This window comes from Apodemus sylvaticus, chromosome 6 (assembly GCF_947179515.1).
Source record: "Apodemus sylvaticus chromosome 6, mApoSyl1.1, whole genome shotgun sequence".
Lineage (NCBI taxonomy): Eukaryota > Metazoa > Chordata > Mammalia > Rodentia > Muridae > Apodemus > Apodemus sylvaticus.
The window spans coordinates 115409082-115421606 of NC_067477.1; the positions used below are offsets into that span (position 1 = coordinate 115409082).

Below are 12525 nucleotides of genomic sequence, written 5' to 3' on the forward strand. Positions count from 1 at the left end.
AATTCTGAGGGTCAAACCCAAGGCTTTCTGCATGCACTCTATCCAGTGGACGACATCCCCAGTTCTCAGTCTTTATTTTTAAAATTAAGGTGTTTTAGTTAGCATTCAAAATAATGTTTTCATTCTGGCATGTCCATACTTACATATCATTTTTTTCTTTGTTCATAATTTCCCCTATTACTCCCCCTTGCTCATCTTTCCATTTCATGTTATATGTGTGTGCATTTAAATGTGTGTGTGCACATGTTCATGCATGTGTGTATGTGTACACATGCATTTGTTTGCACATACGTGTGCATGTGTGTGCATATATGTGTGCCTCTCTCTCTCTGTGTGTGTGAACTTGCTGTGAAGTACTGACTGACCTCAAACTCATGATCCACTCTCTCTGCCACCCGAGTGCTGGGATTTTGGGCGTGTGTCCCGTGCCTGTTGTAGAGCTTGCTTTTCTCACACACTCTGGGCATTGTTCCTTTTCCTCTGTGCCATCATGACAGGTGTAAAATGGAAGCTCATCTTGATTTGCATGTCTTTGAATATTAATAAAGGTGAACGTCTTTTCTTTTTCTTGCTGGCCATATGCATCCTCTCCATAGCTAGGCTGCTCCTATTCCTCACCGACTTTCTCTACTGGAGCATTTCTGTCTCTCCGAAGATTTACAAGCAGTCCTATAACGTGCAAATGTTCGTCCTTGATTACATGTTAGGAACATGTCAGGGCTGGTTTTGATTTATTTTTATGGAAAGCAATTTGCTGTATCTTTTGCAGTATTACAGTTTCCCAGTATCATACAGTCGTCGCTAAACCAATCTTATTTTTCTGTTTTTAGGTTATGCAGTGAAAAATCTCAATTAAGTTGATAAATAATACACTCTATGGTTTCCTACTGGTCCACTTTATTTTTCTTATGTACAACATAAATATAATGATGTCACTGCTTTGCTCAAGACATCAATTGGCAAACCTTCCTGGTGCTCTCAGAGTCTTGACCACACTCTCAAGCCATGTCTCAAGCCTCAGAGGGGGGATGTGGCCCCGCCCTTTACATTCCCATACATGACGTGCACCAGCTGTTGACAGCATGGAGCCAAATGGCCTCAAGGGCTCCTGTCTGGAATTCCCTTGCCTTATTTCTCCCACAATCTGGGAAGCTAAACAACCACCAAGTTTTAACTCAGAAGCATTTCTGAGAGAGGGGTCCTCCCTGCCAGTCAGAGCGAAGTGTGTGCCCACCTTTCTCAGTGCTGGCATGGCTGGTCTGGCTCCCATCTCAATAGGAAATGTCTGATTGTGCTTAAACTTCTGACTGCTAGTGCTGTCACCTTGTACGGTGACATCATATGGTACGCAGTCACCTCGTGTGTTGCTTTTTGTTCTACTCTGATAAAAATACCAAAAAGAAGCAAGGAAAAGGAAAGTGTATTTGGGCTCACACATGGTCTGGCATGAGAGGAAGGGCGTGGTGGAGTGTGTGACACTGGAACACGAGGCTCCACGCTCTCTACTCACATATCAGGAAGCCAATGCTCAGGCAGGACCGCTGGCTGTCACCTTCAAGGCCCATCTCACAGGGACCAAGTTCTCTAGAATTTCCACCTCCTAAAGGTTCCACAACTTCCCAAGATGGCGCCTGGATACCAGGGACCAGGTGCCCACATACAGAGGGTGAGGAGGGTCGGGTCAGGTTGGGGTGGGGGTGGGGGTGTTTCCCATTAAACACCCCGCCTCTGTAATCTGGATTGCAGTTTAGCAGGCTCAGTAATAGAGCAGTGTAGACAGCCAGGCATCAATTAGGGTGTGAATATGTAAGAGTAGTGTCAGTGTTCGGGAAGCATTAGGGGCGGGGCCTGGGCATCACGGGCCAGATGAGAGAAGCATTAGGGGCGGGGCCTGGGCACCCGGGCCAGATGAGAGAAGCATTAGGGGCGGGGCCTGGGCATCACGGGCCAGATGAGACAGACACACGAATTTAGTAGACAGAATTGAGTTAAAAAATCTTTGAGCGCCACGCTGGGCTTGAGGTATCCCCTAAACATTCCACAGGAAAGAGGATCAACGAATTAGCCCATTAGCACCGCCCAGATCTCTGATTCTTATATAATTGTTTAGAATCCCTCCTCTACTTGCCCCTTCCCACAGATCATGTGACCTTGCCTGGTCATTACCACCGCATTATCTGTCAAGTGAAATTAGCATACATCCAAGGCCAGGCGTGTGGCAGGTTCCCTGAGATGCTAAAGGGGCTAGCTCTCTGTTCTCTGTCACCTCCTTACCCTCATGGGTTAGTGGCCGTCTCCTGACTGATCTAAGGGATTTCAAGAAAGAAAGTAAAATGCAGCTTTTTAAAAAAAAAAAGTAGTTTAAAAAATTGTACGTGTTTCATTTTTGAGACAGACCATGACTGCAGACAGTCCCTGTCAATTTTTTCCCTAAAAAACTTTTGATTCCTTCCTAGCTCTGCTGCTCCATTTTCTATTCTGTGGGACACTTAATGAAGTCAGTGCACCCCCGGGCCTGACTGCTGTAGACATGGAAACAGCTAAAGAGGCAAAGATTTTATCTGTGACCATATACTGACTTCTGTGCTGGCTGCAGCTGACATCCTGTGAGCCGTGGTCTCTCAGAGTCTCTACTGATGGCTCTGAACTCCCAGACTTTACTCCATGTCTCTAAGCAGGGCCCTCATCCCTTTTCCTCCTCTTAGCCCTAAGGCTATGAACGTTCTTGCCACCCTAGCTCACACCTGCTTCTTCAGAAAATGAGAGAGTGCGTGCTGTGATCCTTGCCCAAGTCCTTGCCCAACCACTGGCCCACGGGACTCTCAGTGAGAGACCTTCTTGTCCATTTCTGTTGGCTGGTTTTTGTTTTGTTTTTGGTTTTTCGAGACAGGGTTTCTCTGTGTAGCCCTGGCTGTCCTGGAACTCACTCTGTAGACCAGTCTGGCCTCGAACCCAGAAATCTCCCTCTGCCTCCCAAGTGCCGTGATTAAAGGCGTGCGCCACCACTGTGCCCGGCTCTGTTGGCTGTTCTTACGGCCAACATGCAGAACGCCGCCACACCAGCTTGTCTGTCCATCAGCCAGCGTGGAGTCAGCAACTTCATTTCTCTCAGAAGGATAAAGGGAATTCAGTAAGGCTCAACCATCTAGGGGCTGCAGCCCGGTCACTAGGACTTTACTCATCTCTCCTCAGCCATAGCGAGAGTCACGCCGGTTACCCTGTAAGAGTAATTGAGGCTGACGTGCAAAGGGGCTCGGAAGTTAGGATGCATGGATAGTGTTGATGTCGCTGGACAGCCGCAGCCTCACGCCCAGAGGGGTGAAATCCAATCTGATGCTCCTGGCTCTACCTCACGCTGAAACCCACTCTGTTGCCCCCTCGCATACCCTCTGGGACCTTGACTTCTTTACCCGCTTCCGGTTTAACATCCATCTAAGGCGGGAGCCATCCTGATTTCCGTTTGTTTTAATTGTTCAGTGTTTAATGAATTAGATATAAGAAGTCAGAAAATACATATGCAACTTAATGATTAATCCGAAGCTGGTGTCTGCGTCACTCACACCTAGGTATTATGGTGCAGGAGGTCTGGAGGAGACCTCCACCGTCCGCTCTCCCACTCGACAGAAACAACCACTATCCTGACCTCACTGGTCATTGTGCCTCGATTTTTCTTCACATCTCACCACAATATGCCTAACCTCTCTAGTTCACTTTTGCCTGGTTCGATCATTATATTAATGAATTCACACTGTATTCACGTGTTCATGTCTAGCTTGTCTCTCTGTTAGTGTTTGCAGGTATTGTATATGGCTACAATTCATTCATGCTAATTTTCAGCCTAAATGAGAAAAAATGCAATTCCTTTTCATATTCCATTTCAGTCTAAATCTAGATTTCTATAAAGTAGCCTGGAAAACACACACACACACACACACACACACACATATACACACACATATAGATTTATATATAGTGTGTGTACATACATACATATATACGTATCCATCCGTTAGTGTATTGCCTGCAGGTATGTCTGTGAGAGCGTGCCAGATCCTCAGGACTGGAGTTACAAACAGTTGTGAGCCGCCCTGTGGGTGCTGGCAGTTGAACCTGGGTCCTCTGGAAAAGTGGCCACTGCTTTGCCATCTCTCCAAACCTGTTTGTTGTTGTTTTGTTGTTTGTTGTTCTTCCTACTTATGACTAGGTCTCAACTTGAGAAGAGTCTTTGCCCGTTTCCTCCTGGCTTGGGGCATCTGTCCCTCCACGCTGTGGCTGGTGTTCTAAGAAACAGCCATTCTGGGGCGGGGAGTGGGGGGCTTTGAGCGGCAGCTGCTTCCTTCAGAGGGTGCTGCTGAAATTCTTTCTGGGGTCTGGAGACAGCTGTCTGGGGCCCTAGGGAGCTCAGCAGAGCTAAAGAATCTGCCAGAAAGTGTGGAGGGGCTCGTGGGGTGGCAGTGACTGCTGGTCCCTGGTGTTAGGGGTTCTTCAGTTAAAGTCTCAGGCAGGGGGCGACTGTCCTTGTCCCCCGTGTTTACACACTTCTATCAGCCCTTCTCTGGGGCCTGGGGGACCAGGCTTGGGGATCAGGAAGTTTCAACACAGTTGCATTTCTTGAGAATACTTAGAAAGCCAGGGTCTGCCTACATGTGCAGGGCATGTGTACCCAGGATGTACAAGGTACCCAGGGGCATCGGCGACACACAGTGAGGTTGAGCTGTCCCAGGCTGTCCCACCCTACATGCGAGCGCTCTCGCACAAACACTCACTCACACACACACACACACACACACACACACACACACACACAGAGAGAGAGAGAGAGAGAGAGAGAGAGAGAGAGAGAGAGAGAGAGAGAGAGAACCCAAGTGTCAGTGTCTTGAACTCTGGCTTCTGACAGCTGCCAGTTTCTTTCCTATGCCTTACAGCTAACTTTGCTGGACAAGTGCTCTGTGATCCCACCTCTTCTCACCAGCTTACAGCTAATCCTTGGGAATGTAGCTCCTGTCCTCAGCAGTGCACTGCTGCTGCTAGCTCGTTAGGGCCCGCCTCGCTGAGCCAGGCCAATCCTGGGGGATTAAAACCTCTTACTTGATTTTAGCCTGGTAAGGACTCAGTGCCCTTGGGTTCACAGCTGGCCTTCCTGAGTGACTTGTGTTTCATCTCTCCTCTGGCCTGAGGGAGAGGAGGCAGCTGCTCTTGGGTGAGGTTTGTAGCAGCTCCCTTGCCCTGAGTTAGTTTTTAAACTTTTTCAGGAACAAAATACCTGGTCCAGACATCATATGGACGCCCTAGGAGCAGGGTCTCTTTCTGAAGAGCCCCTTGGGGGCCTGGCTCTAATTCCAGTCACCTTGGGATTTGCCCACCTTCTTTGTAGCACAGTGACACAGGAGGGCAGTGCTGCAGATGTAGATAGATGCTTTGTCATGCCCAGCTCCAAGCCGTGTGTCAGCCCTTGCTCTAAACGATAGCACACCATCTGTAGGCCGATGCTGCCTGGCCTCCGGGTTAATGAAATGGGCCCCCTGAGGGGAAATCAAGGGGGTTCTTTATTAGCCAGTCTGGACAGTAAATACGTTTGTGGCTGCAAAGGGTCCAAGTGTCACATGTTGGATATCAAATTTGTCACAATTTCCTTCTAGTTGACATGTCCAGGTTACCCTCTTCTGCCTATCTGGATTTTTCCTGACCAGATCTCCAGTGTCCAGGTCCCCAGATAATTATGGAGGTGACTGCGTCTCAGAAGAGCTGCCCCTTTATTGATCCTCCCAGCTCCTTTCCCATGGTGAGGTTTTGCTTGAAGGATCCCTCAAAACATTTTTCATGAACCTCCCAGATGACCCAGATCAGGCCTGTCACACAAGCCAACTGTCCTGGGCAGTCACACTGGCCTGGGTGTCCTGGGAAAGTCCGGGTATCTGAGAAAAGTGGACCAGCCTGTGGCACAGGTCAGAAGGGCCTGGTAGGTACCTTTATGATAAGAACATGAGCTCTCATTGGCACACAGTAGCTTTGTAGATTCCTGCTTATTAAAAAAAAAAAAAATTGGACCAGGGTTGGCCAAGAACTCAGTCCGGGGTAGGTAAGGTTTGTTTGTGGACTATCAGTCAAAACAGGTCATAGGGGTGGGGCTCTTTTTCCCTTTACTGATCACCTGGCTGCCACCGGTCACTAAGGAATGCCTACCCTGCGGAGGAGATGCCAGGACCCGTTTGATGACGGTGCTGAGCCTGCGCCTCTCCTCCCATTGCCTGTGTGCTTTACTAGTATGTTGTAAATATTATTCTACATGATTGTAGTTTGGCACTAGAGCTTGAAGCCAGGGCTTCCCGCACACTAGACGCATGTTCTACCACTGAGCTATACCTCCAACCCCATAGACACCATTTAAAATCTACTCAAGAGTTGATTAAAATGTTTAGGAATTGATTATAAAATTTTACCATTTTTATATTAGTTAAGTGCTATTCTTTTTCCTTTTTAAATTTAGAAATCGATTTACTTACAAAAATATTGGGACTGGAGAGGTGGCTCAGTTGTTGGGAGCACTGGCTGCTCTTCCAGAGGTTCGACTCCCAGCACCCATGAGGCTGCTCACGGCCATCTGTACCTCCAGTCTCAGGGACCTGGTGTCTTGTTCTAGTGTTGTTAGTTACCAGTCATACGCATGATACATAGACAAACAGGCAAAAGGCCCATATGTATACAATAACTGACCATTTTAAATTTATCAACTTAAACTCAGCCTTTCCCACTGGCTGCCAACTTCCCCTCTGGATTTCTTGATCTGTTGAACGTTTGATTTGTTATTATGTATTTAACTCGAAAGAAGAGCCTGTTCCCGAGAGGCTCCAGGGTGCCTCTCTCTCCCCAGCCCTCCCTGCACTCCCTCGTTTTTGTTTTTGTTTTTGTTTTTTTTTTTTTTTTGTGATTTTCAGTGTCAGGACCAAACGAAGAGCCTCACATCCTAGTAAGCTCCACCACTGCACCGCACCTCCATATCCTCACCACCCCCGGAACCTCCCATATCCTCATCACCCCCCACACCCCCCACACCCCCACACACCCCCCCCACACACCCGCTGAGAATGGCTCTCCCGTGGAGAAGGTACTAAATGCCACTTCACTGTTACTCTTTTGTGCTCATCAAAAAGAAAATATCTGCAGGGTTTCTGCTCATTTTAGTCGGAAACAACTGCTGAGTGTTGCCTTTTGATAGGTGACAAATGGTGCCTCCCCAGCCAGCCTAGAGTGTCAACTTCGACTCACACCAGCCTCATCCACCCTTCGAGGTGCCGCCCAGATAACAGTGCCAAGGGAACTTACTGCCCATTCTTTTCTTGTCCCAGGGCCAAGTTATATGACAATCCACAAATCCACATTCTCTCTCTCTCTCTCTCTCTCTCTCTCTCTCTCTCTCTCTCTTTCTGTCTCTCTCTCTCTCAAATAGAAGTAGGTTTTATTAATAATCTTCACAGAAAAAAACAGAGAAATTGAGGAAAAGCAGTGAGAAATCAAGGAAAATTCAGAGACACCCTGCAGAATGGGCGGGGCTCCCGAGGGAGGAAAAGAAGCCACCATACACTTGTGGGGACTATCACAAAAGAGCATTGTGAGCCAACCAGTGCCTCTTAAAAATAAGAATGTCTTAAATGTCTTAAAAAGCCAATGCCAAGTTCAGGGTGAGGCCCTGGTGCAGGAAGGAGCCCATGGCACCCATGTGCCTGTGCAGACTCCAGCTGAGCTGCTAAGGGGTGGGGGTGGGGTGGGGCAGAGGTGGGAGGGGTGCGGCAGCTGTGTGGGACAGACTGTGCAGGCTCCCCTTGTCTGGCACCTCTCCACAGGCACAGGGAGCTGGAGAAGGTGATGACAGAAGCAGACAATCCCAGAATGGAGGCTTGGGGTTGGCATTTCCTTGGCAGAATACTGCGGCGTGGAGGAGTCCACGGTGTGTGCATTTCGCAGATGCTGCCTTAACCTTGACTGTCTTCTCTTCCGCAAGATGCACCCGTGCCAGTTCTGCATTAGGAACTGCCGCCCACGGTGGGGCTTCTGCTATTCAGCAACACTGTTGCTGGAGAGCGGTAATTGTTGCTATTTTGAACCTGAAGAGGCTTTCTCTGAAAGACCTCCCTTCCTGCTCACCGGGTTGGCTCCCGCCCAGGAGGCCCTGATCCCAGCCAGGATGGCATTCCCCTTAGAGCTAACCCTAGACTGGCTAAGGAAATACAGACTTCAGCCACAGAATCAGGAAATCTGGGGATGCAAGCTGTGTAGATAAATGTTGGCACATCAAGATAGGCACCATCTTGCTGTTGAAGGCCTCACTGCTCCTGAATGAATTTTAGACTTCTTTAAGAGACCTCAATGTGCAGGGGAACACTACCCCGCCCCTCCTGAAGAGTCCTCCTTTGTTGATGGAAGTTCAGAGACTGGAGGGAAAGTCACCCCACGGCTGATGATCAGTGCAATTCCGGAGCACCGTGCTTTATTCTCGATAATGGCTTTAATTATGTGACATTTTTTATCATTTCTGCCGGAGACAGACGTGTATTCTGAATTCTTTTGCCTGAACAGACAAATAGCTGTCTGATTAAAATTTTGTTGTTAAATGTATGGGCCAGAAGTTTCTAAAGGAGGTGACATTTCTTTCAAGGCCCAGTTTGTCCCTTAATAGTGATTTAATTATAATGCTCATTTCTGTCTCATGTGATGCCAGTCTGTTCGAACTGTCAGAAGAATAAAAGCATAGATTTGGCGATTTGACAGTTCTGAAGCCTGGGAGTGCTGAGGTCAAGGTACCCACTGATTCCCTATTTGATGGGGACTCTATTTCTGGCTTTAGGTGACAAATGCCATTGTGCTGTTTATGTTCATGTGGAGGAGAGGGACTCTCCTGTTTCTTCTAATAAAGATCCTAATCCCATTCATAAAGGTTGCACCTTGTAACCTAATTACTTCCTAGAGGTTCCATAGCTGAGTACCATCGATAGTCCTGGGGATCTGGGTTCTAAGCTTGGGAGGAAGACACACTGTATGCCCTTTACAGTGTGTAATAAACCTGTGAGCCAGATATGGGCTCTTGTCTATGCAGTTGTGAGTGACTGGGGAGTAAACTGGGCGATCCAGTAAAATCAATGCTAACGTTCCCTTCTAAGGCTTCAGTTCTGAGAAGAATGCAGCCTAGACCCGCAGGCTCCACCAGAGCAGAGGGCACACGATCCAGGTGTGTGGATGGTGCTGAAGCAGGTACATTTGCCTTCCCTTTTGGAGACTCTTCAAAAAGGACAGGCACATCCGTGCAGACGCCATTCCCAAACCCTTCCACACGCAGCAGCAGCCGCCGACTGGCAAGGCTGTGGAGCGATGCCAGGAACGCGCTTCTTTTGTTTAGTTTAGCAGAGCCGAGCAAGAGCTGTAGGCACAGGTGCTAATGAGGTTACAGAGGAGGTGAGAGGCATAATGAATGTCAACAGAGGGGGGAATAGAAGGGCTTGGCATCTTGGTGACACAGACTAGGAAACATAGAGACCTGTGGGAAGACACTGATGTCACGAGGCTTCCCCCCTCTCTGTCATCTATAAACAGCTGGTCTCACCCATGCCAGCTCCAGTCTGGGAGACTGAGAAAGGTACCCAGTTTAAACCATATCTGTCAGTGTTTATCTCTTTTCCTTTCAGTTCCTCTGTGAAGTGGTTACTAGTGTCTCCCTCAGGCAGTAGGAAGACAGTCCAGTAAAATGGAACAGTTACAAGCAATTACAATGTTGCTTTTAAAGAAAATCTCCAAATGCATGAACAGTGAGTTTGTTCAACAACCTCGCCTCAATTTTATCCCAACAATACAGGGCAGTACATTGAGGGTGTTCTAAAGCCTTGGTTCTGGTGACAACAATTCACTGTGCCTCTTACAGCTAGAAGCAGAAGTCAGGACACTGTTTGTAGCACTGGGTCCAACCCTGCCCTGAGGCTAGACTGTGATTTATAAAGACATGGCTCCACTGGGCAGCTGCAGATCCGGGGCCTAGATCATCCCGCTTCCATATTGGCCGCATCGCTTAAGGCTAAGACGGAAAGGCCAATCGCACCAATGAAAGGCCAATGCATCAATGAAGGGGCTTACGAAGAGAGAATGGGGGTTAAGGGAGTGTGGCACAGCGGTGTGGGGGAAGGGGGTGTCCAGGGGGCCCATGACCAAGCACCTCTTCCCCCTGAGGGACCACACACATACAGGCATGGTATAGAATAGAGTTTATTCAGGATAGAAGTGGGAGTTAGAGAGGCAGAGAGAGAGAGAGAGAGAGAGAGAGAGAGAGAGAGAGAGAGAGAGAGAGAGACTAATGGAGGCCAGCCATATCACATGGAGAGAGGGGGGAGGGGAGGAGAGCCCAAGGGGCAGAGAGGTGAGAGTAGGATGAGGGGGAGGTGGGGGGGTAGGGAAGAGAGGAGGGGTAAGTAGCCCCTCTTATAGTGGGCCAGGTCTATGGGGCGGGGCATACCTGGCTGTTGCCAGGTAAGTGTAGGGTGGAGCTTAGACAGAATCCTAACAAAGACTGTGTGCGTTTGTATTTGTATGCTGATGATGCTATAGCAAAATGCCCCATACTGGTTGAAGTAAACTGGAAACTTAACTCCGCCTCGAGCTCTGAGGCCGGAAGTCCGTTGTCAGGGAAGGCCTGCCCTAGCTGGAAGATGGCTACCTTCTCACTGTGGTCTCGTACAGCTCTCTATTTTTAGTTTTTAACATCTTAAGAAAGAAAAAAAAGAAAAAGACCATCTGGTCTCTCTTCTTACGAGAGCACCGATCCCATCGGGTCAGGCTTCTGCTCTATTTTTAGCCTCATTTAACTTTAAAGACATGTCCGGATACTGCCATCTGCTCCGGGGGTTAAGACCTAATTCAGTGTATACAGTTGAGGGTCGGGAGACATAGGACATGGATGAAATCCTGAGTAAATGTGTGTTGTTGACACCAGGAGGGTAGCGTCAGTGACAGCAAAGCCTCAGTCTCAGGGACCTGGCAAGCCTTCCTGTGGTTCGGATGCTGGTGTTGTGTGTAGTATCAACAGCAGTGCCCTCCCGAGTGAAGGCATTTCCTTTCCAGGGTTCTAAGTGTACCGTCCAGCCTGACTGTCCGAGACTGGCCCAGTGCTGTAGGAGTGGGGTCTCCAGACCAGGGTTGCCTGCTATTCTTCAGGGGAGCGATCAGGGCCACCTTTGCCTTCTGGGATGTCCGCTGGGAAGTAGAGGCAAGATAAAGTTTTGAGACAGTGACAAGCCAGAGTCTGAGAGAAGGGGAAGGAGTGCTGGAGCCCTGGGACCAGTGATGCCTCCTCTTTTGAGGAAGGGTGACATGGGCTGGAGCCTGCCAGCTGGTCTGGACCAGCTCATTTTCTTCCTGGCTTCTCTGTAACAAAAAAGAGGGGAAAAGAAAGAAAAAAAGAAAAAGCCTTTAATCTCAGCACTCTGGAGACAGTGACAAATAGATCTCTGAGAGTTCAAGGCCAGCCTGATTTACATAGGAAGTTCCAATTCAGCCAGAGCTACCCAGAAAGACCCTGTCTCAAAAACAACAAAAACCCAAACAACAAAACTCAAGTAAACGTATGAATGTTCCTATTGGATAAACAATACAAGTTTATTGGATAACACTTTGAAAATACGGAAACTATGAAGAATACAGCAATCACCTGGGCTGCGTTCCCACTGCTCACTTCCTTCCGTTTGCCCATCCTGAAGCTGAAGTATACCCCTCCCCCAATCCCTGTACTTTCAAACTTCCGTTTCTTCCTGTTCAACGGAGGCTGACGCTGCGTACCATATTTGCTCTTCCCAGGGTTGCACAGTAGGGGCTGGGCTCACAATATTAATGTCCTGACAGTCACGTTGCTTTTTGATTTCGGTGGCAGAGCTCTGTATCCTGTGTGAATTGTTCCTGCCGCTGCATCCTTCCAGGTTTCGTACCCTGCACATACGCTCTGTGAGCGCCAAGGGAAACCAGTTTTGTCCTTTAAAACGTGAATATGAATACATGGCAAGACCGCAGTGTTTGTGAGCCTTAAAGCCGCTTGGAAAGGCAAGGGTTATGTATGTGCACCTCGTCCCCTCTTCCCTGCCCCACCACCATCTCGTCACAAAAACTGGACCTCTCCCTTCCTCATCACACATGGCTTTGTAAAGAGAGAGAAGGAGAGAAGGCGAAAGGGAGGATTGGCCAGAATAGTTCTTTCCATTACCTGAGAACCAAACCCATGTTCAGATTATTTCACATAAAGTTAAGACTCCACTGTTGGGTGTGTGGGACAAAAGCTTCTGCCATATGTGTCTGGCCTTAGACACCCGGCTTGTCCCCGTCTCCCGAGTCCCTCTATTTCAGTTTCCTCCCATGGCCTGTTTGCCAAGGCCTCCCATACTGGGGGGAGGCCTCTTCTCCCCAGAGGTCAGACCGAGGCCTTTCAGGGAGCAGATGTTCAAGGGTCACAGCTGCCACTCCCTGCCACCTGTCTTATGTCTCGACACTCTCCAGGGC

General features: G+C 48.6%; 1 protein-coding gene across 1 annotated transcript in view; it reads left to right on the forward strand.

The window, feature by feature from the left end:
* Positions 1-12525, forward strand: part of Dpysl5 (dihydropyrimidinase like 5) — an 86489-nt gene that overhangs the window by 20698 nt on the left and 53266 nt on the right. The window lies entirely within an intron of this gene.